Source organism: Pelodiscus sinensis, chromosome 1, assembly GCF_052426305.1.
Source record: "Pelodiscus sinensis isolate ZL-2025 chromosome 1, ASM5242630v1, whole genome shotgun sequence".
Taxonomy (NCBI): Eukaryota; Metazoa; Chordata; order Testudines; family Trionychidae; genus Pelodiscus; species Pelodiscus sinensis.
In genome coordinates this window covers 234,594,026-234,619,694 of record NC_143052.1, presented here as the reverse complement: position 1 = coordinate 234,619,694, position 25,669 = coordinate 234,594,026, and the positions used below count along the sequence as shown (strand labels likewise).

Genomic DNA, 25,669 nt, shown 5'->3' with positions numbered 1-25,669 from the left:
TCCAGTCATCTGAAGCAGTGAGATGCACCCATGAAAGCTCATGATACTACTTACTTGTTTTGTTAGTCTTTAAAGTGCTAATAGACTGTTTGTTGTTTTTTATGTTTTTCCTGTTACAGACTAACTCAACTACCCCTCTGAAGCTCTCATATACATACAAAGGGAAGAACAGACCCCTCCGTGTGGAAGTGCGTCAGCCAAATAACTCACAATCTGTGCTCCCTTATTATTTATTGACACAGTAGAGTATAAGTGTGCCAACGAAGTAAATAGATGATCAAGAAAAACCTTTTTTTTAAAAAATTCCCTTGTTCTCATTTACACAATAGATCAAAATGATTCTAGAAAAGTCATCGAGACCTGGCAAGTAAATCACACTCTTCCTAATTACCTTTTCAGACATTTACTGCGCTTTTGTGAGTGCGTGAACTGACCCTGGCTTTATATAGTATACATTTCAAGTTCTGCATTGTTTTAAAACTAAGTGATTACTTCCAACAGTGACAATGCTGGTTGCTGTGTAGGGCCCCGCCTGACGAACTTCGTGAAACACTCTCTGTTCTACTGCATTGCCTCATTGTCCTTATCCTCTGTGTTTCTCCTGCCCTTCTAACATTTTGGAGTGAGGAGAGGAGCAGGAGATACAGATCCCCTAACGTAGCTGGCTTCCCAGTGTTACCGTTTTTTTTGGCTCTCCAACCCTCACCTTATTTTCCCCTTTTTTGTTCCCCCGATGCAGCTTCACTTCCAAGCCTTTCCCTCCTGAGATGTTTGGTTCCCTGACCCTCCTTCACTGTTTCTTCTTTTCTTGCTCCCCAGGAGCCTTCCTACCTGACATGCTTTGCCAATGCCTGCTCCATCAACTGCTCAGGCCCAGCTGCCCAGTGAGAGACAGGTTTATATTGGCTCATGGTGTCACATTAAACTCTTTTGGAACCTAGCCAACTCACCACCCGCTGCTGAAAGGTTAATGTGTCCTGCACAGTTAGAGTGAATTGACCTCTTTTTTTCCCTCCCCCTTTAACAATTTTATGTGAATCTGGCCCTTCTCCAAATGCATGATTCATAGCATTGGCTAGAACCAGCTGTAGTTCAAGCAGGCTTCCCCCTCATAGCTGTGTTAATGCTTCGCAGCCTCACATGCTAAATACCTCCTTTGGCAGGATTGTGCTCTTTCTGAGCAGAGACTCACTGTGGTCCTGGATGGTTTGGTGTTTTTTTTATGATACAGACAAGTGTCCTTTCATTTGCCAGGTGACCTCAGCAGAAATTAATCCAGGCCAACAGTGGTGGATTAATGCATCCTGCCACTTACCCTATTAACTGAAATGACCTTTGTCTTCAGACCATGAAGGTGCACAAAGGACACTCAATCAGACATGACAATTAGTAGGAATTGTTTATACTTTGTAAATCCTCTATTCTGCTTCCCTGACTGTCCACTACTGCCCCACCCTCACAATCCCTTCAAATAGTTATTTCCTGAGGTAGCTTCCTTTAAGGTCATGAAGTCCCTTTTCTCAAATCTTACATGTTTGATATTGAACAATGACACCATGTGGAGATAACAGGATTTGTAAACATTTGATACTTCAGTGTGACTATCTGAAAATAGATGATGGAACTATTCTACCCCCATCACCCAATAAAAAAACACTTTGAGGATCATTTAGGAGTCTTGACTGAGCTAGAATAGTTGCCGACGGGAAAAGGGGAAACCTTGGGAAATTAACAGTCTTTTTAAAGTTCTCAGAGAAAAAGCCTTTTGCCCTAAATCTTTGCCCTGAAAAGAGTTCCAGGCATGACTTACTATAAATCTCATGGGGTCTTTTTAACCCTCACAGAGCTCTGCTTAAAAGCACTGAACCACGCCAAACTGCTAGGACATCAGGATGGTGTTGCGGTTTTTCCCTTTCAAGCTTGTCTATTGTCTTCGTAGCGTATTGCCAGTGTTCACAGGGCCAAATGAGATCCTGCCCTTTCCTTTAATGTACTCAGTGCTCTTTAGTTTACAATCTGTGAGGTCAATAGGAAAACACAGAAAGAAATCGCCACCAAATGCCGACCTTTACTGGTTTCCTTGTCCATTTCTGATTTCTTATCCCAATTGTTCTTACTTAATTGAACGTGGCTTTTCTTCTATTCTAAAAACTAGCTAAAGTGATTATTACAATAATTCTCAAGAAATGAGCAATTCTAGAGGCTCTGTCAGGGTCCTACTGCACTGATTTCCAGGATGGGGAAAACTCATTTTACCTATTTGAAACTTTACTAGAGCAAATTTCTCATTTGAACAATTTGGTATTCCTATGCTGCTTGCAGAAGGAGGTATATGGAAGCAAGGTGCTGCTCAGATCAGCATATCAGGTTCTCGTAAAAGGGCAGGCCTGCCAACAGTGGGGGCTGACCCGGCAATTCAAAAGGGCCTGGGGCTTCCAGCCACCTTTAAATCATTGCCGGAGCACCATGTGGTGCACTCTGGGTAGCTGCAAGGACTGAGAAGGTTGGGGTGTACTGTGGTCCAGGCAGCACTGAGGGCTGGTTGCCCTGGCCCTACCCCTTCTGCTTGAGGCCCCGCCCCTTGCAAGAGCGTGGAGCCAGTTCCCCCCACCTTCCCCAAAGGTCCAGTGAGACCATTGACTCCTTTGTAGAAAGGTCGGGTCTGGCCCACGAAAGCTCATCATCTAATAAACCATCTTGTTAGTCTTTAAAGTGCTACATTGTCCTGCATTTTGCTTCAACTACCCCAGACTAACACGGCTACATTTCTGTCACAAATATTGATCTTCTAAGTAGAGATGGTCAGAAATTTTCAACAAAACAATGTTTCATCGGAAAATGCTAATTTGTCAAACTCAAAATGATCCATGAAAACATCTTGGGTATGACAAACTTTTGTGGAATCAGAGGAAGGGTTCTGATGGAAACAATTTCCTGGGAAGCACATAGCTTTTCAAAACCACCATGAGTTTCCAAAAGAATATTTCTTTTCCTGAGTTTCTATTTCATGAGAAATTTTGGGGGAAAAAATGATTTTGGTCCAAATAGAACCAAAAAACAATTTTCAAAATGTTGAAATTTCCTATGAAGTGAAACTTCCAAGTCTCATCCAGTTCTCATTGTAAGATACCCAGCGCAGAAGAAGAACTAGTTGTTTTCCCTGTTCTCAGGATCAGACCCACCATTCTTCTGTCTCCTGCTGCTGGAGAGAATCTCGGCACTGCTCTTGGATTTAAATTACAGAGGAAAAACATTTGTCAGTTTTGCAAATCCAAAAAGAAAAAAGAAAAAAAAAATTCAAGAAGTTAGCAAGCCCTAAATTCTTCTGGGATTGTCCATGCCTGATTGAAACAGGGATGTGCTGTGATCTTTAGCTCAACCATAATTTTAAAATCATTATCTGCATCTGCATTCCATCTGCTGCCAAGTGTTCTTTAATTTAAATCTAAGACCATTTATATTTGCAAACACGTTTTAAAATGCCCCTTTTTCTGTATTTGTGAAGTGAAATGAGGACTGGGGACAATTGGTAGCTCTGGAGACTGAAGAGCTCCCATGTCATGTCATGTCTTTATTGTCAGGAAAGAGTAAATGCCCAGTTGCTATAGCACTTACGCAATAATATTGTTTGCTTCCTGTGTAGAAACTATACATATCTCATATCCCTGCAGTCAGAGGGGAAGTCCTTATAATGAGGGCTTTAGTCTCCATCATCTTGTTGTTTGTATTTCGAAGGCAGTCAGACTTTAAAAGTGCACTAGTGCTGCATACCTTTGATACGGTTAGCTAAGCTGAGCCAAATCCACATTATCGAGATTTGAATGCTGATATTCTGCTCTCTCTACATTCACATATCTCTAAAGGGAGCAAAATACCAGAGCAAGTAGCCCCCCTGAGCAGAATTTGGCCTTACTGTAGGAATTCTGGTGTTACAATGCATTAGTGAAGAAGCAAATTTGCCTGTGGTAGTGTCCCATTTGTGTAGCAGGAATTTATTAATGTAACCTTTTAATACATACAGTAGAACCTGAGAGTTACAAATACCTCAGGAAGAGAGTCTTTTTATAACTCTGAAATGTTCATAGCTCTGAACAAAACGCTATGGTTATTTCAAAAGTTTACAACTGAACATGGACTTAATGCAGTACTGAAACTTTAGTGTACAGAAGAAAAATTATGCTTTACCACCTTTTTAAGGTAATTTGCTTTTAACAAAGTATTTTACTATATTTGACTCATATTTGCCTTCCCCCTACCCCTGATCTCTGCTGCTACCTGATTGTGTACTTCTGGGTCTAAGGCAGATGTGTTGTTGGCTGGTCAGTTTGTAACTCTGGTATTCGTAACTCGGAGATTCTAATGTAGCAGCAAATCCTGCCCACACACTACTACTCTCTTGAGCTCTGGCAGGGCTGGAGCACAGTGGAAGCAGTGTATTTCCACTGCACTGGATGGAAAATAGAAGACCTCCCAGATGCAGAGCCAGCACGCCTCTTTGTCCACATTAAAGTTCAGCTCTGTGAAGGCATCACATGCCCCAATGCATAGGCATTCTAGTGAGAGAGGAGTTTGGGAAGGGCTGGTTAATTCCCAATTACACAATCTCACTAGCAACCTTCTCGGGGCAAAGCATCAACTGTGAAGCAGCATTAGCTGTGGTGGCGAATGCAGCTTGTATAGTCAATGTATGAAGAGCGGGGGGGGGGGGGGGGGGGATGAATTCTGAAAGAGAAGATAACTCTTTTTAATTATGAAAATCTGAGCAGTCTTTTTTAAGATCATCATCATTATCTGAACCTATACCATTGCCTCAACTAACATATTTCATTATATTGTCAAACAGTGATAGGCTGCAGATTGGTTGAGCCAAAGCTTAACTAGTTTTGATATCTCCGACATTTCATAAAATGCTCTTTCTGTGCAAAATAATTACCAAAATAGTGGCACTTTTCTTGTTTAGACATTATTCTTGGCTCACATGGCTTTTGCAAGACACTAAAATTAACAGCATATGTTTCCAGTGCTGCAATGTAAACAGTTTTTGTTTACTTGGGCAGTGATTGCCTAAGGTTTGTTTTGAATTTAAGCCAGAATTTGTAAAAGGCAATATTCTAATCTTGATTTTTTTTATTTGATCTTTGTAACATGGTGGACTCTCCTCTGTGGCACCTCCCACTGGATATCCTGGGAATTAGCTCCATCTTTGTGTAGGGCACTCTCCTCTGGTGCTGTCTCACTGCTGTCTCTTCACTTCTGGGCCCACATTTCTCCCTGGACCATGGTGTCTCCTTTCTAGGCATTGCCATCTGAGTGTGCTATGCTTTATTGTCTCTTCCCCCTTCTGAGGGAGTAGCAATGCACTATCCTATCGCTCATCTCAGTGGCCCATTGCAGTCATCAGTCTAGCCCCCTGCAAATTGCAGTCTCACTTGTCCACTCTCATCCTTGGCAAGTGTGGGAAGAAAATGGGGAGGGTAGGGGGAACAAGCCTGTCTGCTACTCTGAGTCCTGACCTAGGAACCCTCCAGTGGCAGCTTCTCTCTGCCCTCCTCTGACTCTCCCCTCTTTCATTCTCCCATTTCCCCATCATAGCCCCTGGCACCTTCCCTTCCTGTGCCTCCGGGCCCTCAATTAAAAGTCCTCTTGCTGCCCAGTATTGTACTCTCCATGGTCTTAATGGTGTCCTCCCTTATTGGGACCCAGCTTCTTCTCTCTGAGCACCCTTGAGGGAACTGAACTCCTCCATCCCTCAGTTCCTGTTATACAGGGCTTGTTTGGCTCTAATTGGCTGTTTTTCAATCTTCCTTCCTATTGGCTTCTTCTGATCTACTCTCCTATTGGCTGTCTGTGATACAGTCTCTCTGGGACTGCCTTTAATCATTGCATAGGGCCCTGTCACAATAATTTATAATATAATATTTTAAAAGATCGTTACTTATTCTTTTTCTTCTCATAAAATCAGTTTTCACACCCTTAAAATTTAGTTGCTGCATTTCTTATATCAGATCTATACTTAATTACAGTTAGTTCTCCTGCTTGTCATTTGGTCTGGAATCATATCCTAAAATGTTGGAGAAAACTGAATACATTTGCAAAGTTTTAGTCCATGAGATCATCCAGCAATTTGTAACTGCAGATGCTGTCTGTCTAACTTCATTTCCCCATCTTAAATAATTATGATATTGTTTCTTTAAAATCCATGATAACAAAAGCCAAAGTGATTTTAAATAATCCAGAGACATATGGAATTGTTCGGGATAAGAAAATAACAAAGTGCTGTGACTCTTTAAACATGGAAATCTACCACAGAAACCACAGCAGCCTCTTTGACAGGCTGCTGTAAAACCTTTCATTTACTTTGAAGTTTGGTGTTATTTATGCCCTTTTGAGGTTTGCAGACTAAGGAAATAATCTATTTTAATAATGTGAAGCCTTCTTGTGACCACCAGTGATGGGAATTTCTGCCATTTCCTGTGCCTCAATGACAGGGCCAATGGGAGCTTTTTTAAAAAACTTTTAATGTTGCTAGTGATCAATGGCATGACATCACCTACTGTTAACAAAAGTCTGTCAGATTAATACTTGACTCTCATTCATAGGATTACATGGTTAGTGAGACTCTTTTGTGTTCTCTCTTTATAGTGATGTTATTTTATTATATTAATAATTCAGAGCAATGACTGGCATTGTATATTTAATTCAAACTTATTTTAATTATGACTGTTGATCTACCAATTTTTAATTTTTTCCCAAGTTTCTTGCCACTATGGTATCAACTCTTGGTAACTGCAGCTCTCTTCAGGCCAGCTAACAAAGGGAAAATTAAAACAGTGTCTCAGGCAGGAACAGAAAATATATGTTCCTGCCTGAAAGCTTCTCACCTCCTAATTACCCTGCAATTGTGAGGTTTAAAATCTAATTTATGAGCGTGGACAGAATGCCTACATTAGTCCATTATTTCATTATGATCTTTCATTACGGATGTCAGGAATACAGTTCTCAGTGCCACAATGTTATCAGCTGTTCTAGATAACATTGCTGTAACACACCCACATTGGAGAGAAGCTTTGAAAAAGTTCAGAACAGTCTCCAAACAATAACATTTTATAGAAGGTGTGAGATGAAACCCTAACATTGAAAAACTGATGGCCTGTTAAAGATTCTTCAGTATTCTTACCAAAATGGAAAACAAACACAGAAATGTCCGGAACAAAAGGCAGTTTCACTGTTTGCTGCTCTAATATCTCACACACTGTATAAAGCATACCAAACACTACCATTCATCAAATAAGCTGTTACGTATGATTTCAAAGCACTGCAACAAAGACTGCAATAAGCTAGTTGATGTACTTGTAGAAGTGGTGCACAGTGAGTGGCAACATAGATCTTTAGGGTGTCAAACACGTGTAGAGAGGGCTAAATACTGTAGAGGGGGCTAAATTCCATTTTTAATTATGGCGTAAAAAATTATGATTACATGTATCCACAATCCACTAGGGTCTCCAATTGGCATCAATAGATTGTTTGCACTGTGCACAAAAGTAAACTATGGCCTTCATGTCGTAACAAAACTATTAGGGTTCGTTTATGTATTTTGTGTTCAGTACATGATTACTGTATTCAGTATTGCTCAGTGGAAGACTATGCTCACATTTACAACCATGACTATTGATGCCCTTTGCTTCTCTTCTTTCTCCATCTTGTTTCTGTTCCTCTTCCCTATGTGTACTTCCTCTCCCATCTCTTCTCTGCATATCCTTACCTACAACTACTCCCTGTTCCTCTCCTCCACTCACAGGCTTCTTTCTGGTACGTCTAGACTACATGCCTCTGGCAACAGAGGCATGTAGATTAGGCTACCCGACAGAGTAAAATGAAGCGGCGATTTAAATAATCGCCGCTTCATTTAAATTTACATGGCTGCCGCGTTGAGCCGACAAACAGCTGATCAGCTGTTTGTCGGCTCAGCGCGATAGTCTGGACGCTCCCCTGCCGACATCAAAGGGAGTTGTCGACAACCCAGGTATGCCTTCCCCATGCCACAGCTCAAATAGGCAATTTAGTAACTAATGCTTACATTTAAAGTGCCATTAGGTTTTCGAGTCAACAGCTCAATGAGGTCCATGGTAGGTGGAGAAGTTCCCACACCTCATTGCTTGAGACTGTCTGCATGCTCTGGCAGACAACAATGTAGCAGTTTATACTTATTCATTTTTGAAGGATGTTTTTGCAGCTGTGAGGAATAGAAAACTTAGTTTCATTTTTTTTTAAAGGTAGATGCTTCAGATTTTGAATATATTACAAACATAGCATGTGGGCTTGATGTTTGAAACCTGTGAGCTAGACAGAAAATCTGAAACCCCACTAACACATCAGCATCCTTCTTAATCACAGTGAAGGAGGACAGGAAATGTTCCTTCCACTCATGAGAAGGTTGTTAATAATATCGTTTAGGGTTTTTTTAACATTTTTACTTTTACTCTATTTCTTGTTATCTGGGAATGTATTACAACTTGAAAGAGCCAGTACATATGTTCTCACAGTTGGGCAGCCCACTTCCCTCCATCCAAGTGGCAGCTTTGGATGCAGGCTTCAACACCTTTAAAAGCTTCTCTCTGGATCCTGCTGCTAAATTTAAATTCTGTGTGATATGGGGATATACGCTACATTACACTGCACATCCGATATCATGGAAGATATTAGCAAAGCTGTAACCAGGAGGAGTCTGTAAGAAGTACTAAGCCTGTGATGATAAAAGCTCCTGAAAGTAAAAGAGGCCTTTATGTTTGTTAAATTGCATGGAGAAGAAGCTAGCAGCTTCTTGTGGACATTGTGAGGGAGAATCATCTTTGTTGAACTATCCCCATCTGTCACTGATAGGGAGAGGCAGGAAAAACAAACTTTCCAAACCCTGAAAAAGGACAGACTGAAGAACAGACTAAATAAGATACACATGAGTTCCTAGTACTGTAAGAAACTTAAAAATATGTGTGGCTGTTAGGAACAGCAAAACACATGAGGTACAGGATGATTTACTCAAAAATATATCTAGGACTGGGGCAATCTGAGCCTATAAAGACAATTACATCAAAACACAGCATGGTTTAAGACCAAAATGTTTATTAAAATGTCATACAATTCTAGTGCTGTTTTCCTTCTATTAAGCAGCACTTTTAATATAACAAAGGATTAATAATATGCTGTGTGAAGGTGCATTCCGGGAACCACTGTGACTAAACACGAGTCCCACTCTGGATTAATAAATAAAATAAATAAAATTATACAGGCAGTCCCCGAGTTACATGGATCCGACTTACGTGCGGGGCTTTTCTTACGTGCGGGACGCCCAGATGTGCCGCGGTCCCGCCGCTCGCGTCCTCCGGGGCGAGAAAAGCTGCTCTGCATCTCCCTGGTCTGCTGGGGGGGAGCCCCCACCCCCCAGCAGACCAGGGAGACGTGGAGCAAAGCCGTGGAGCACACCGGCAGCGGGACAGCCCAGACATGCCGCGGCTGTCCCGCTGCCCACGTGCTCCGCGGCTTTGCTCCGCGTCTCCCTGGTCAGCTGGAGGACTGGGGGGGGGGCTCCCCCCAGCAGACCAGGGAGATGGGGAGCAAAGCCTCAGAGCACGCCGGCAGCGGAACAGCCGCGGAGTGTCTGGGCTGTCCCGCTGCCCAAGTGCTCCGCGGCTTTGCTCCGCATCTCCCTGGTCTGCTGGGGGGGAGCGCAGCTATTGCGCCCCCCCCCCAGCAGACCAGGCTTTTCTCACCGACAACGCCTGGGGTAGAGCAGCTGGGGCGCTGCCGGGTTGGTCCCGCAGCGCCGCTCCTCGGCGCTACTGGACCAACCCGGCAGCACCCCAGCTGCTCTGTCCCAGGCGTCCCCAAGTCAGCCGCTGCTGAAACTGACCAGCGGCTGACTACAGGAAGCCCGAGGCAGAGTTGCTCTGCCCTGGCTTCCTGGAATCAGCCGCTGATCAGTTTCAGCAGCAGCTGACTTAGGGACACCTGGGGTAGAGCAGCTGGGGTGCTGCCGGGTTGGTCCCCGCAGCGCTGAGGTGCGGCGCTGCGGGGACCTACCGGGCAGTGCCCCAGCTGCTCTGTCCCAGGCGTCCAAATTCAGCCGCTGTTGAAACTGATCAGCAGCTGATTCCAGGAAGCCAGGGCAGAGCAACTCTGCCTCGGGCTTCCTGTAGTCAGCCGCTGGTCAGTTTCAGCAGCGGCTGAATCTGGATGCCAGTTCTGACTTACATACAAATTCAACTTGAGAACAAACCTACAGTACCTATCTTGTACGTAACCCGGGGACTGCCTGTACTAATCAATTTTTAGCTTATTTCTCCCTCCCCATTTATTTTGTTCATGAACAAACAAACCTTCCACACTGTTTTCCATGGACAGCATATACAAATTGATTCAATTCACATTTGGATCTTACTTTATTATTTGAAATATGAAGTACCATTGTTTCTTAATATAGATTTAATCTACTATATATTTGAAGGTGTTTGTCTGTAAGTGAGAGATTCTGTTTGTCTACCTGATAGTTTATTCAAGAATTGCTCCTAAACATTAAGAGCTAGGGCCACCAAATTTGATATGCAGTTTCCTCTTATTATAACTTAAAGCAAGCTAAGGGTTTGGTTGTGCCAGGACAAAGGGTGTGCCTGGAATGTGATTGTTTGTCATAATGCAGAAAGGGAGGGCTCTGCTTGCAGGGACATTTATACTGCATAATGACTACAGAGGGACAGCAATGGGCCAGAGATATAGGGCTCCACCATTATTCTGAAATTATACTTTCAGGACTGAAACTTTATGATGGTGTGTCACGATGGGCTGGGTTCCAGTCCCCTCACTCAAGTGGAATATTGCATTGCTCCACAAGTACTTCTATTAAAATTGTGGTGTAAACTACTAAACCAAAATAAAAGTATCAGCATCTGCCTTGTGGACTGTGACTTTGGGATCCTTCCCCCAGTATCAGACCCTGAAACCAACCCACATGCAAATATTCTGCATCTTCTGAGCATTTCTTCCTGTATTGTTTCTTGAGTTTCTTGGGGTATGAGATGCAAATGAAATCTCACATGCAGCTCCTTTGAAAACACATGCTACAGTTGTTTTGCACATGGCAGAAAATAGTTTGTGCTTAGTGAAACAGAGAAAGTATTTGGAGAACCTTTAAAGGGATGCTGCCAGTTTCAAAATTATTGGCTTTTAGCCACTGCTACTCTCGGCTTTGTTAGTTGCTCTCTTTGGCCCTTCCCCAGACTGTTTAATGCCTTGTGTGATGATAAACAACTATGTATTTGAGCATTTATAATTTTTTACAGCATCTCAGAGACAGCTCTTTGATCCAGTGTAGACTAACCGAAAACAGAATGGTATTCAGCATAAGAAATTATGTACAGAGACAAGTGGTAAAATTTAAAACCTCTCTGTATAGTTCTTTAGGCAGAGCAGAGCTAGTTACAATAAACTCTTTCACAGGACATACTGTAAATTTCAAGACCGTGTGTAGACTAGAGCAGACAGGCTGAGAAAGTCCTTTGGGAGATGACAGAATATGGCTTGAGTTAAAGCGTAACACAAAAACTAGCAGTATCAGTGCTAAGAGTCAGCACACTTCATCGTGTATTTAAATTTATTACACCCACTCGAACAGTTATTACAGTAGTTAGTAATTTTATCTGCACAAGTTCATAAATATTTAGACTTTCAGAGCATAGAGACTGATGTTTCTGGGCAAAGCCATTTTCACAGTCCTGTTGATTTGAAGCCAAAGGCTGAACTGTTGTTGTGTGACACATTGTGACACTATGTGTGGAAGCGATAAGAAATTCTTTTTTTTTTTTTAGATTGTGAAATACGGGGTTGGGCTTGTTAGTAATACTCTGACACAAGTTGCCAGTGTGCCAAAACAAAAAGAGTGAGACAGATGCCTCTCTGGGTGCATAATATGGGCCAAACTTCCCCTAATAGGACATTTAGGGTACGTCTACACTGAACGCTTATTTCAAAATAAGCTATTCCAGAATAGTTGTTCCAAAATAGCTTATTTTGAAATAGCATGTCTATACTTCAGGAAAGCCACAAAATTAGTTGGAGGCAGGCTTCCCTGCAGTCTCTGCCAACCTGCAACCTTCATTATTTCTCTCCTCCCCGTTGCTGTCTTTCTCAGGTTTCACACCTACTGCTTCAACTTCCTGGTGTCACTGTTCCTCCCACCTTGTGCGCTTACTGCTTTCAAATTCTCAGGCTGAAATTATACATGCTCAGATTGATAGCTGGTGCTGTCCTGGTCTAGTTGACCCCTTTTCTCACAAAAGGTCAGGAACAAAACATTGTTCTCATTTGCCATAATTTACTGGAATCTAGTTTATATAAAACTTGGCCCATTTTCCTAGTGATTTGATCCTTCAGTTTAGAATTCAGACTCCCTAGCTATCTAGTCTGTATCTCTATCTGCAGTTTTATAGCACATTTATCACTGGTGATACACTATCTTTCCACAGTGGCCAATCCTAAGAGGATGTGACCACTAGACAGTATTATTGCTATTCCTCAATCTGCCTCAGTCCTGCCTGATTAAATGGTGGTCTTTTTTACAGTGTGCGCCAGTCCTTCCCAGATACATCTACTACTATAGAAATCACTCCTTTTAGCTCACAGAGCCAGGTTGCTATTGTTTTCAGACAACACTCTGTAGCTCAGTCCTAGTGAATCGTTCTCTCTTATGTCTTTTAGAAAATGACAGCTCTCCATTCCCTTAACTGGTGACGGCATTCCTTTCTTTTTAAAGGGAGCCCTACAGTAGTTCCTTGATTTCTTCCTTTTCTGAGGGGAATCCTCAGTGTATCCTCACTTGCCCTCCTCTTCCCCGGCAGTCCCAGATATAAAAAATATTCTTTGAACCAATGTGTGCCTAACAGTGCTGTACACTTTGGGGCCTTCCACCAGGCAAAAGGACTTGGATCTCTATTACTGTGCTTCATTTTTTTCTGCTGACCAAAAAGAAACCATGTTGAGCTCCAAACCTTGTATTCATAGCTGAGTCATCTCTTCTTTTATCTCTGGCTTATCAGCCACGTTACCTAAGAATATGACGCAGGGCTGGATTACCTAATAGGCAGACTAAGCACATGCTTAGGGCACCAGCAAAGCAGGGGCACATAAAAAATGTGATTTTACGGTATAGTATTGTTTTTATTTTGAATTACAAATGGGGGGCACCATAATGTGGAGACCATGGGACTCTGTTCCGGGCACAAGGATTGTTAGGAAGAGATGGGATCCACCTAACAAAGAGAGGAAGGAGCATCTTTGCGGGCAGGCTTGCAAAACTAGTGAGGAGGGCTTTAAACTAGGTTCGTCGGGGGACGGTGACCAAAACCCTGAAGGGAGTGGGAAAGTCGGATACCGGGAAGAAATGCAGAGAGGAAGGGGCAAGAAAGGAGGACCCATGTTTCGAATGGAGAAGATAGGACGATCAACTGGTTACCTGAAGTGTTTGTACACTAATGCGAGAAGCCTGGGCAACAAACAGGAAGAACTGGAGGCCCTGGCCCAGACCAAGAAAAATGATTTAATTGGGATAACAGAGACTTGGTGGGATGACTCACATGACTGGAGCGCTGTCATGGAAGGGTATAGACTGTTCAGGAACAACAGGCAGGGGAGAAAAGGAGGAGTTGCACTATATGTAAGAGAGCACTACGATTGCTCTGAACTCCAGTATAAAGAGGGAGAAAAACCTGTTGAGAGTCTATGGGTTAAGTTTAAAGGAGCAAACAACAGCATTGATGTTGTGGTTGGTGTTTGCTACAGGCCACCGAATCAGGTGGATGAGGTAGATGAGGCTTTCTTCGGACAACTGAGCGAAGCTTCTAGATCGCAGGCCCTGGTTCTCGTGGGGGACTTTAATCACCCTGACATCTGCTGGGAAATCTATACGGCAGTACACAGGCAATCCAGGAAGTTTTTGGAGAATGTTGGGGATAACTTCTTGACACAGGTGCTGAAGGATCCGACCAGGGGCCGTGCGCAGCGTGACCTTCTGCTCACAAACAGGGAGGAACTAATAGGGGAAGTGGAGGTGGGTGACAACCTGGGAAGCAGTGATCATGAGATGGTAGATTTCAGGATCCTGACGAAAGGAAGAAAAGAGAGTAGTAAAATACACACCTTGGACTTCAAAAAAGCAGATTTTGACTCCCTCCGAGATCTGATGGGCAGAATCCCCTGGGATGTTAACATGAAGGGGAAAGGAGTCCAGGACAGCTGGCAGTATTTTAAAGAAGCCTTATTGAAGGCACAGAAAGAAACCATCCCGACGCGTAGCAAGAGAGGCAAACATGGTAGGAGACCGGACTGGCTTACAGGGGAAATCCTTGGTGAACTTAAGCACAAAAAGGAAGCTTACAAAGAGTGGAAACTTGGTCAAATGACCAGGAAGGAGTTTAAAGGTATAGCTCGAGAATGCCGGGGGGTTATCAGGAAGGCGAAAGCGCAAATGGAATTGCGACTGACTAAGGATGTGAAGGATAACAAGAAAGGTTTCTACAGGCATGTTAACAAGAAGAAGGTGATCAGAGAGGGTGTGCGGCCCCTAATGGATGAAGGAGGTAACCTAGTGACAGATGATGTGGGGAAAGCTGAAGTACTCAATGCTTTCTTTGCCTCTGTATTCACGGACAAGGTCGGCTCCTGGACTTCTGCGCCAAGTGACGCAAGATGGGATGAAGATGGACAGCCCATGGTGGGTAAAGAACAGGTTAGGAACTATTTAGAAAAGCTAAACGTACATAAATCCATGGGTCCGGACTTAGTGCATCCGAGGGTAATAAGGGAGTTGGCAAATGTCATTGTGGAGCCTTTGGCTATTATCTTTGAAAAGTCGTGGAGATCGGGAGAAATCCCGGATGACTGGAAAAAGGCAAATGTAGTGCCCATCTTCAAAAAAGGGAAGAAGGATGATCCAGGGAACTATAGGCCGGTCAGTCTTACCTCGGTTCCTGGAAAAATCATGGAAGGGATCCTTAAGGAATCCATATTGAGGCACTTGGATGAGAGGAAAGTGATTAGGAATAGTCAGCATGGATTCAAGAAGGGCAAGTCGTGCCTGACCAATCTGATTAGCTTCTATGATGAGGTAACTGGGTCGGTGGACATGGGGAAGTCAGTGGATGTGATATACCTTGACTTTAGCAAGGCTTTTGATACGGTCTCCCACAATATTCTTGCCAGCAAGTTAAGGGATTGTGGATTAGATAAATGGACGGTAAGATGGATAGAAAGATGGCTAGAAGGCTGGGCCCAGCGGGTAGTGATCAATGGCTCGATGTCAGGATGGCGGTCGGTTTCTAGCGGAGTGCCCCAAGGTTCGGTTCTAGGACCGGTTTTGTTCAATATCTTTATTAATGACCTGGATGAGGGGATGGATTGCACCCTCAGCAAGTTTGCGGATGACACTAAGCTGGGGGGAGAGGTAGATACACTTAAGGGCAGAGATAGGGTACAGAATGACTTAGACAAATTGGAGGATTGGGCCACAAGAAATCTGATGAGGTTCAACAAGGATAAGTGTAGAGTCCTGCACTTGGGACGGAAGAATCCCAAGCATAGTTACAAGCTGGGGACCAACCGGTTAAGTAGTAGTTCTGCAGAAAAGGACCTGGGGGTTACAGTGGATGAGAAGCTAGATATGAGTCAACAGTGTGCCCTTGTAACCAAGAAGGCTAATGGCATATTAGGTTGCATTAAGAGGAGCATTGCCAGCAGATCCAGAGATGTCATCATTCCCCTTTATTCGGCTTTGGTGAGGCCACATCTGGAGTATTGTGTCCAGTTCTGGGCCCCCCACTACAAAAAGGATGTGGACGCATTGGAGAGGGTCCAGCGGAGGGCAACCAAAATGATTAGGGGGCTGGAGCATATGACTTATGAGGAGAGGCTGAGGGACTTGGGTCTGTTTAGTCTGCAGAAGCGAAGAGTGAGGGGGGATTTGATAGCAGCCTTCAACTTCCTGAAGGGAGGTTCCAAAAGGGATGGAGAGAGGCTGTTCTCAGTAGTGACAGATGGCAGAACAAGGAGCAATGGTCTCAAGTTGTGGTGGGAAAGGTCCAGGTTGGATATTAGGAAAAATTATTTCACTAGGAGGGTGGTGAAGCACTGGAATGGGTTACCTAGGGAAGTAGTGGAGTCTCCATCCCTAGAGGTGTTTAAGTCTCGGCTTGACAAAGCCCTGTCTGGGTTGATTTAGTTGGAATTGGTCCTGCCTAGAGCAGGGGGCTGGACTTGATGACCTTCTGAGGTCTCTTCCAGTTCTATGATTCTATGATTCTATAATCTTTTCAGTGCTTAGGGCCTCTAAAGATCTTAATCCAGCCCTGAATATGGGTAGTTTTTACCCAGGGAGGGGGGGATAGATACCCTTACTCCAATTGTGTTACCTTCTTCTGTGAGCCTTAGTATGATCTCAGAAGGGCAGAGAAACTTATAACAGGAAGGAAAGAGGAATTTGCATGGAGGATGATACATGCAGTTCCTCATAAGTGGGACTAAAATGTGTTTATAAGGTACAGTCTTGCTGCCCTCATGAGGTAGGAAGTGGGGTTTGAGGAACACATGGTATGTGGAGTCTGAAAATAGCAAACTCCCAGAATTTATTTCTTTTTTCTAGAGGAACTCCAAGAGCTGTAGAAAAGTGCCCGAAGCGTTGATACTATTTGATTCAAAAAATACAACTGACCTCTACTGCAAACACTAAACACGATAAATCTACAGGTGCTCATGGGTATGATTGTCTTTTTCCCATGCAGCAATATGGACCAACTGTCTTACCCACTGCCCAGAAGAAGTTGGGAAGGCAAACAATATGTTACATTCTTTTTTTTTTTAAATGGAGATTACCTATCTCCTAGAACTAGAAGGGACCTTGAAAGGTCATCAAGTCCAGTCCCCTGCCTATACAGCAGGACCAAGTATCACCCCTGATAAATTTTTGCCCCAAATGGCCTCTACAAGGATTGAACTCACAACCCCGGGTTTAGCAGGCCAATGCTCAAACCACTGAGTTATCCCTCCCCCGCTGGCTCTCACATGCAGCAGGATTGCTGAAGCCATATATATAGCATATTACTTCATTAACTTACCCTCCCCACACTCTGTCCCCCATCCCCTGCCTAGAACATGAAAAAACACAATGGTTATCATATGGCATCACACATACTTTTTAAGTCCAAGCCCACCTTGCCAGCTCCGCAAGTGCCAAGTAGCATGAAGCTGAACTGGCTAAAACAAAACTGCCAGTGTAGTATAAAGCTCAAAATTACTTTAAAATACTATTGATGGAGGATGGTCTGCACAGAAAATTCTGTTCCATCCTGAGACCTCGTGAGGAAGCCACACAAGTGAAAAGCTACAAGGCTGATCTCAGCCAGGGCATCTCTTCTTGTCTGCTTGTGGAAGAGGAAAAAAGAGCCTTTGAGTGATGATGCTACTGCAGCCTGTTTGGTTTGATAGAACATTAGTCACAATGAAAGAGGATCCTCACATAAAGCACATCAAAGATTGGGAGAGTATTTCCTAGCTACAGTTTTAGATCTCTAATTCAAAGACACCATGCCTGCTTTCCTCCCAGTGTGCAAGGTTGGGCCAGACAACTACAGAAGATTCTTAGATATAAGGTTCCTAACTGTGTATAAGAGTGGATTAATGAGGTAGAAAGAGAAAAGACAGTCTGTGGGGACTGGATGAAGGAATAATAACAAAAGCCATCAAAACCCTTAAGTCATAGGGAGCAGATATGCAGTGCTATATTATTCTTGGTTCACAACTTCTTTCACATGCAACCCACTCTCCTACATGCCCAGAAAAATCTCTTCAGGAATGGCTCCCAGATTTACTCTGAAAAAGGGAGGATAACAGGAATTGATAGAGTATCTCTGTGTGGTTTCAAAGCGTATTGTAAATCCTCAACCCATTAATCCTGAGAGGTGCATGTGAAATGTGAGACACTGTCTGTAGTGTTTTCTTTTCCTGTTGCAGTATTTACGGTTTTTAGGAGACTAGTTATTACCATTGGGAAGACATTTGAAGGCCCAGACTGGAAAGAGTTAACTTTCCTGGACCAGGGAATCTTACTGCTCATATTCAGCTGATGCAAGGTCAATGACAAACACACGGAGGAAGTCAGAGTTGCTTTATTTTTCTTGTGAGCAGGTCAAATAAAACACTGCTGATGCTCCATTTATCTGGTGAGACAAGCAAACACTTGGCAGCTGAGGAAAGCATACATTGGAATCTGGCACCAGTCTCCCAGCACAGCTGTCAGCCTGCTGAGTAATCACTTCATCTCAAGTTAATGCAACTGCAGGTTTTTAGCACCCTTTCATCTCACGTGCCCAGGCACACAGCCTTCTGCCAGAGCGACAGATACCTGCAATGCTATTATTAATTTCTTTTGTCTTTTTGGCAAGAGGGCACTTATTTTGGCTGGTTTCTTCTGTATTTCTTTTTCTAATCCTTACAATATCCTTTCAAGGTGGGAGCTGCCATTTCACACTGCTGCTTGTAGTAACAATCAAACCACAAATGGGGGGGCTGATAAAAAAGGTTAGACTGAATTTCCTTTTTTCTGTGAGTTTGAAAGATTTTTTTTAAATATTATTTTCAAGGGAGGGGATTATTTGTTTGGGGAGTTCATATTTTAGCAATTACAAGTATCATAAATGCCATAGACCTCATTCTGTAGGGACAGCTGATTTCCCATAGGTTTGCATTTTTGGATAATACCTGCAGCCTTGTCCACACAAACTATTTAAGCAACTCCCAAGGACAGTGTTAAAATATAGGTGGAGTCTTTGAACTCCATTCTTAGCAGCTGTACTTCACTAGCTGTCCTGTGCCAAGATGGTACTGCTAAGAGAATGTAGCACTTTTACAGAAGCATTATGTATTGCAGCAAGCCAAACAACCTCCAGGACTCTCACTCATCATGACTCCCCTTTCAGATCTCATCCATTACATCAGTGGTCTCAAACCTTTCTTATGCCAAAGATCAACCCAGGATCTATCCTGCCCCTTCCCTGAGGCCCAACCAATTTCTCCAAAGCCCCATCTATTCAACCCCATTCTCTTCCTCGCTCTCCACTCCCCATCACTCATTTTCATCTGCCTGGGACTGAGGGTAACCATGCAAGAGAAGGTGAGGGTTGCAGGTTTGGGTGCTAGGAGGGACACCAGGTGGGGGCAAAGTGTTAGGATGCAGGAGTGAGGAGGTCAAGCTCTGGGAATGAGTTTTTTCCAGCCTAAAGCCACCTCCTGCACCCAAACTTTCTCCCAACGCCCATATGCCTCACTCCTTCCAGCTCTGAGAGGGAGTTTGGGTGCTGGAGAGGGCTCCAGATGGGAGCAGAGTGTTGGGTGCAGGAAGGTGTGAGGACAGTGGGCTCTGGGAGGGAGTTTGGCTTCTGGCTCAGGGCTGGCACAGGGGGTAAGGGTGCAGGTTGCAGCCGGGGAGCACTTACTACAGATGGTTGCATGCTGCTCCTGGAAATGATGGCTGGCTAAGGTCAGGTAACCTCTCCGAGCAGCCCCTAGAGGAAGGGGGTCTCCATATGTTGCACTGCTGGTGAACACCTGCAAGTGCTACCCCTTTTGGTCAACTCGCAGCCAATGGAAGATGTTTTGATAGTGCTAGAGGCAGCACAGAGCTGCCTTACCCCCCAGGGAGAAGCATGGGGCTAGGTAGAGGCAGCCTACTTGAGGATCACGATCGACTGACAGAGGCTCCAGGATTTACCAATTGATCGCGATCAACAGGTTGGTGACTCCTGCATTATATGAGTAAAATATGAAAATATGTTTCTGTTTTCTAAAGATATCACTAGACTTGTGGGAACAGCTCTGCTGAAGAAAGGGGAGTGATTAGGTCTGTTTTGTGCATTCAGTCCCAAATAGAAGGCCATGGCAGGGCTACCCACTCTGTCTTTAGTACACCATTTTTAAAGGTCAGAAAATGAATTAATTTGATACCTAAAATCAGTCACTAATTATACCACAGGATGTATCAGCAGCTAGGTAATTTGCTGAATATGTAATATGCATTTCTGTACTGCTTTCTAGCTTAAGATATGAAAGTGTTTTACAAAGTACAGTGAATTGAACCTCATAACACACTGTAAAACAGGTAAATGTTATTGTCCCATTTTGAAGATGATGAAACTGAGGGGACGTCTGCTCTTCATGGCTCTTTCAAAATAAGCTATTCCGGAATAGTTTATTTCAAAATAGCATGTCTACCCTGCAGGGAAGCCTCAAAATTAGTCCTAGGCAGGCTTCCCTAAAGCAGATGTGCTATCTCGATTTAGAGCCCCAGGAGGCCCCGGGGAAGAATAACTTAGAATGGTCTCAGTGAGGGGCTATTTTGAAATAGCGGCAGTGGTGCATCCACACATGCCTTATTTTGAAATAGCTATTTTGGAATAGGTGTTATTCCTCATAGAATGAGCCTTACAGATTTCAGAATAAGCCGTCCATTATTTCAAAGTTATTTTGAAATAACAGTATGCCTGTGTAGATGCTCACTTTGTTATCTCGAAATAACTGTGCAGTGTAGACACAGTGTGAGGCACCAAGAGGTCAATTAGCCAGATCAGGATCACTTATGTAGTCCATGGACGAGCTGAAAATAAAATAGAGGATTCCTGACTCTCAGTTTTGTGCTTTAGCCCCAAATACATCTTTCATATATGAAAACCTGGGGACAGTTGGCAATTTGCAGGTGGGACCACTGAAAACATTTTCCAGCAGGGATGCTGAAAGGCTAGTATTCCATTACTGTTCCTTTGTATATATACTGCCTCCTAGAACCAGTATTTCAAGAAATTGTTACAAGAGTGGAATGGCCCAATACTCAAGTACAAAGGTTCGAGTGTGTTTTAAATAGATAGACACTGAAGGGTATTTGAAAGATGCATGTGGATGCTAGCAAGAAAGGAGCACTTCTTGCTGCCTATCCCTGTGATTCATTGCTAATTATTAGCGCTAAGGCATTCCCAACTGCATGCATGAGAGACTCTCACTATCTTTCCTGTCAGGCATTAATGATAATGAAACAAATTTTGGCACAAAGCTATCAGTTTGTACTTTGAGGAACTACCATGCAGAATTTGCTCCCCACAAAGAAGGAATGTGTTTTAATGAACCCTAACTGGTTTTAAGGATTAGGAAGGATGCTACTGTACTACAGAAGCATGTGTCGGGGGAGGGGGAATAAATTACGCTAGAAGCAGGGTTCCTTTAAAATTAGGGGCATACTTTATCACTGTGTCTGAAACAATATTACATATACTAGGCAAGAGCCTTAATTAATGTAACTTAATTGAAGTCAGTGAAGCTATGTCAGTTTACACTACTGGAGGACCTGACCTTCAAGTATTGCTTTTTTACTGACACTCTTGTCTGGCATATTTCTTCTTGATTTTTAAACTTCTTTGAGGCTGGAAATAGATTTTCTGAACCTTGGGAACATTTGAAGTCTCTTTACTCTCTCCTGGCTGTTTCCCAAATCTCTGACATTCTCAGACTCAGAGCAACTTCTTTTCTTGGTAACGCATTTATTTCTCAAAGCTAGCCTGATCCCCAGAAGTGTCATTTGTTTACCAAAGGCAGCTCTTCTCACTGCTTGTTCCATTGTGCCCCCTCACCCTACCCACAGAGACTCCTGAATATATACATAGGCCAGAATTTCCCCACTGACATTGTTTATCTCAACATTCCTCTTTTAGTGGTGCAAATTAACTCTCTTTTGCTGGCTCAAAGGTGGTGGCAGTCTTGAACATTAAATAAGATTTTGCTTTATCCAATTGTACAGAGAAATTCAAGACTGATTTCTTACCTGCAATATTTGCTTAAGTTCCTAGAAAACATGGTGGCACACCCTGAAGATATTGATCTGTAAGCTAAATTGCAGTCTGCCCCCTTCAGAGTCATTTATGATGTGCAAACCATCATGTTTAAAAGTGTCCTATCCTTCTTGATGCTTTATGACCCATCAGCATCCTTTGGCCTGTTTGGTCATCAGATCCAGTTGAACTAGCTGAAGAACAGGTTGGTTATGACCGTTTTGTTATAGTATTACTAGAAGATTTACCTGACATTGCTCGGATCCTTAACTCAAATATGTTTTGTTTTCTTCAATTAAATCGTTGTTCTAGAATGGGTCAGGGGATGATGGGTTCAGTATTTGGGCTGCCGCAGGGAGAGAGGACAACCCCAGCCCTCTCACACTGAAGCAGCTTGGGGCGAGGTGAGAAGCACCTATCCATGTCTGCTGCAGCTCCAGCAGGCACAGTCAAGGGAGGGATGCATATTACCTGGCTAGGGGACAGACAGACACACAAACAGACAAACTTCTGAAATATATAGTTGATAGCTGTCCTTTTCTCCACCCCCTGCTGGCCCAATGGGGTTATAACTGTCCCAGTCCCCATCTCTGGCCCCTTGCTGCCCCCGTGTTCATTATGCAGTATAACTGCCCTCCTGCTAGGCTCCTCTCTTTCCATTTTATGACAAACAATCAAATTGCATGCACATCCCATTATCCTGGCACATCCAAACCCTGGCCTTGCTGTAAGTTATGATAAGAGGAAGCTGTATACTAAATGTGATGGTCCTCGCTCTTACCATTTAGCAAGCATTCTTGAACAAACAGACTCACAGACAGACAGATGGATAGACAAACAGATGTACATTTCTGAAATATATAGTAAGATGATAGTATGTAATAAACTGCATGTTGGTCATATCCCATTGATTAGTCTCCGTAATTTTCATTGGGAGAATTGTCTTGAGAATTCTACTCAACGTTTTTTATGTGTGTATTTCTATTTTTTAATAGACTTTCTTCTCTGGCATTCATCATGGTAGTATCTAGTGGCTGGAACACTTTTGGAGTTTCCCATGGTTCTGCTCTGGTTGTGATGCTTTTCATGCTGCTTTGTATATAGCTAGAGTCAGATTTAGAGAAAGAATAGTTTAGATTCTCACTGCTATGCAGATGGCACTAGTTATATATTTGCGGTTTTCAGCTGTGAACCATAAAAGGGACTGTGTTACTACTGAGCAAGATAGCAAGTTGCAAGCAAAAATCTGGATAAAATTAAATCTTAGCAAAGTGAAACTATACAGACCTGTTGGGGTTGAAAGTATGAAGAATGGACATTTTCCTGGCCTTCCCTTTGATGGGAAAATGTGTCACAGGGTCAGTCTGTCAAGTAGCCTTGGCATGGTCCTTGATCAGAGTCTAATACTGAGATTCAGGGGGCCTGATTCTCTACTACCTTGTAATCTTGGATCTCATTTGTTGCTCTTCAGAGTGGGCAGAAAACACTATCAAAATACAAGGCACTGGCGAAACAGGTTCAAGATTGGGTCAGCGGTAGTCAGCGCTGGTTTACTTCCTTTTAATCAGTTTAATAAGGTTGTCGCACTGCAACTTCTTCTCTGGCATCTCGATACCCATAATGCATATCTTTGTAACCCTGAGGTTGGATTACTGCAATGCATTCAATGTTCTCTCTAAGGACTGTTCTACACTAAAGGAGAAAGTCGACTTATGATATGCAACTCCAGCTATGATAATTACATAGCTGGAATCGAAATATCTTAAATCGCATTTTGGCACTGTCCACACAGTGGGAGGTCAATGGGAGCACATTCTCCCTTTGACTTCCCTCACACCTCATAGAAGTAGGAGTACCAGTGCTGATGGGAGCGCCCTCTCAGTTTGAATTCACTAGACCCATTAATTCAAACCTTGGAAAATAGACTGCGGCAGCTTCGATCATCTCTGTAGTGTAGACAAGCCCTAAGAGTCACATATGGCCGATGCAGAATACAGTGACACGACTGTTAGTAAAGGTAAGGGTTGTGTAGTTGTCTGCACTGTGTTTACATTGGCGTGAACTAGGTTTAAGAGTTTAATTTTACATTTAAGGCTGCATTTGTGCTATGAGGCAAGGGTGAGATTCCCAGCTCATACAGACGTATGCTAGCTCTCATCAGAGCTTGTGTACTAAAAATAGTATTGTAATCACGGTAGTGCAGACTGCAGCAGCACCATGATGCTAGCTGCCTCGAGTACAAACCTGCCTCAAGGTCCAAAGTATGTACATGGGGCTGTTAGCCGGATCTTATGCTACTACACCTACACGACTATTTTTAGCATGCTAACTCAATCTGGGAATCACACCTCTGGCTCGCTGTGTAGATGTAGCCTAAATACCTTACGGAGCTTTTGGAGCCCTCTGTATAGTGATCTCTTGCTCTCTTAGGTCAGGCAGAGTGGGTATTCTTATTGCAGGACTTTTTGAGTGTGTCTAGACTACAGGGTTTTTTTAAAAAAAAGTGGCCTTTTTTAAAAGAAAACTTCCCCTGCATCTAGACTGCTGCCGCATTCTTTCGAAATTAAATTGAAAGAACACGGAGTTTTTTTCGACCGCAGTAAACCTCTTTTACGAGGAAGAACGCCTTTTTTCAAAAGTGCTCTTTTGAAAAAAGGCATTCTTGAATGCAAACAGGGCTTTTTTGAAAGAGAGCATCCAGACTGCCTGGGTGCTCTCTTTCGAAAAAGTGGCTCGCTTTTTTGAAAGAAATAGTTGCAGTCAAGATGCTCTCTTTCGAAAGAGGCTTGTAGTCTAGATGTAGCCTTTAAGGGTAGTTACTTCCCAGATTTTTGTTTAGGTGCTTTAAATAAAAATACCATTTCCAATATGCAATTATTTACTCTAAGTAAGACATAAGTCCATATACTACTCTGTGTGTTATTTGCCACACAGATTAAAATACACGTCTGTTTTATTTTGACAGCATGCATTAGCATGCTTAAGCAAGAGACGTTCAAAATAACATTAATTGAGCCATATTCACGGTTGATGTTTTTTAAAAAGAAAGTAAAAAAGAAATGTGCAAGAGTTTTCACAGTGAACCACCAAAGTCCAATGAACACTTTTCAAAAACATGGTGTATTCTCAGCCAGGGAGATAGTAGGAGGATAGGAGATTATCATATATTCATTGAAAATAGAAAAAACATTTGTATGGTTTAATTTTTTTAACATATTGGCTATCATTATAGCTGCAAATATAGATTTACAGATGTTTGTAAAGAGTTCAACAGTAAATTTTATATGTTTGGCTGTAGTAATGATTTCTATTCCACAGCCTAGAAAAAGCATTACATGTCACAAGAAAGAAATATTACTGTTTTTTATCCCTCATCCCCTGTCTAGGAATTCTGAATACTTTAATCAATGCCAAACAAAAATGATGGGCTAGAAATTAAAACCACAACCACCAGAGGCAGGACATAAATGTGCAGATGTTCTCTGATGTTGGGGAAGCTTGTCAGAAAGACATGGATAATGGTTTTCTGAGAGAGCCTAAGAATCTAGTCAAGTAGGATGCTCTCAGAACACTGACTCCCTTAACCGCTTCTTCAGAAAATGCACTTGTCTTTTCAGATTTCATAGTGACTTGCCTTGTTCTTACCATTTCATTAGCAAGGCTAATAACTAGAATCTATTACTAGAAGTAAATAAAGTGAGAAATGCCCATCTCTGATTTACTGGACCTCTCACACGTGTACACTGCCGATCAGTCCCAAA

General features: G+C 42.9%; 1 protein-coding gene across 4 annotated transcripts in view; it reads left to right on the top strand.

Annotated features, from left to right (window-relative positions):
- AFF3 (ALF transcription elongation factor 3) overlaps positions 1-25,669 on the top strand; it is a 456,198-nt gene that overhangs the window by 360,253 nt on the left and 70,276 nt on the right. The window contains exon 1 of one of the 4 annotated variants that reach the window (XR_012899644.2): positions 10,221-19,824. The exons of the other annotated variants lie outside the window; for them this stretch is intronic. The gene's annotated coding sequence lies outside the window, so the exon portion shown is untranslated. Of the gene's footprint in view, positions 1-10,220; positions 19,825-25,669 lie in introns of those variants that run through there. 4 annotated transcript variants of the gene reach the window in all.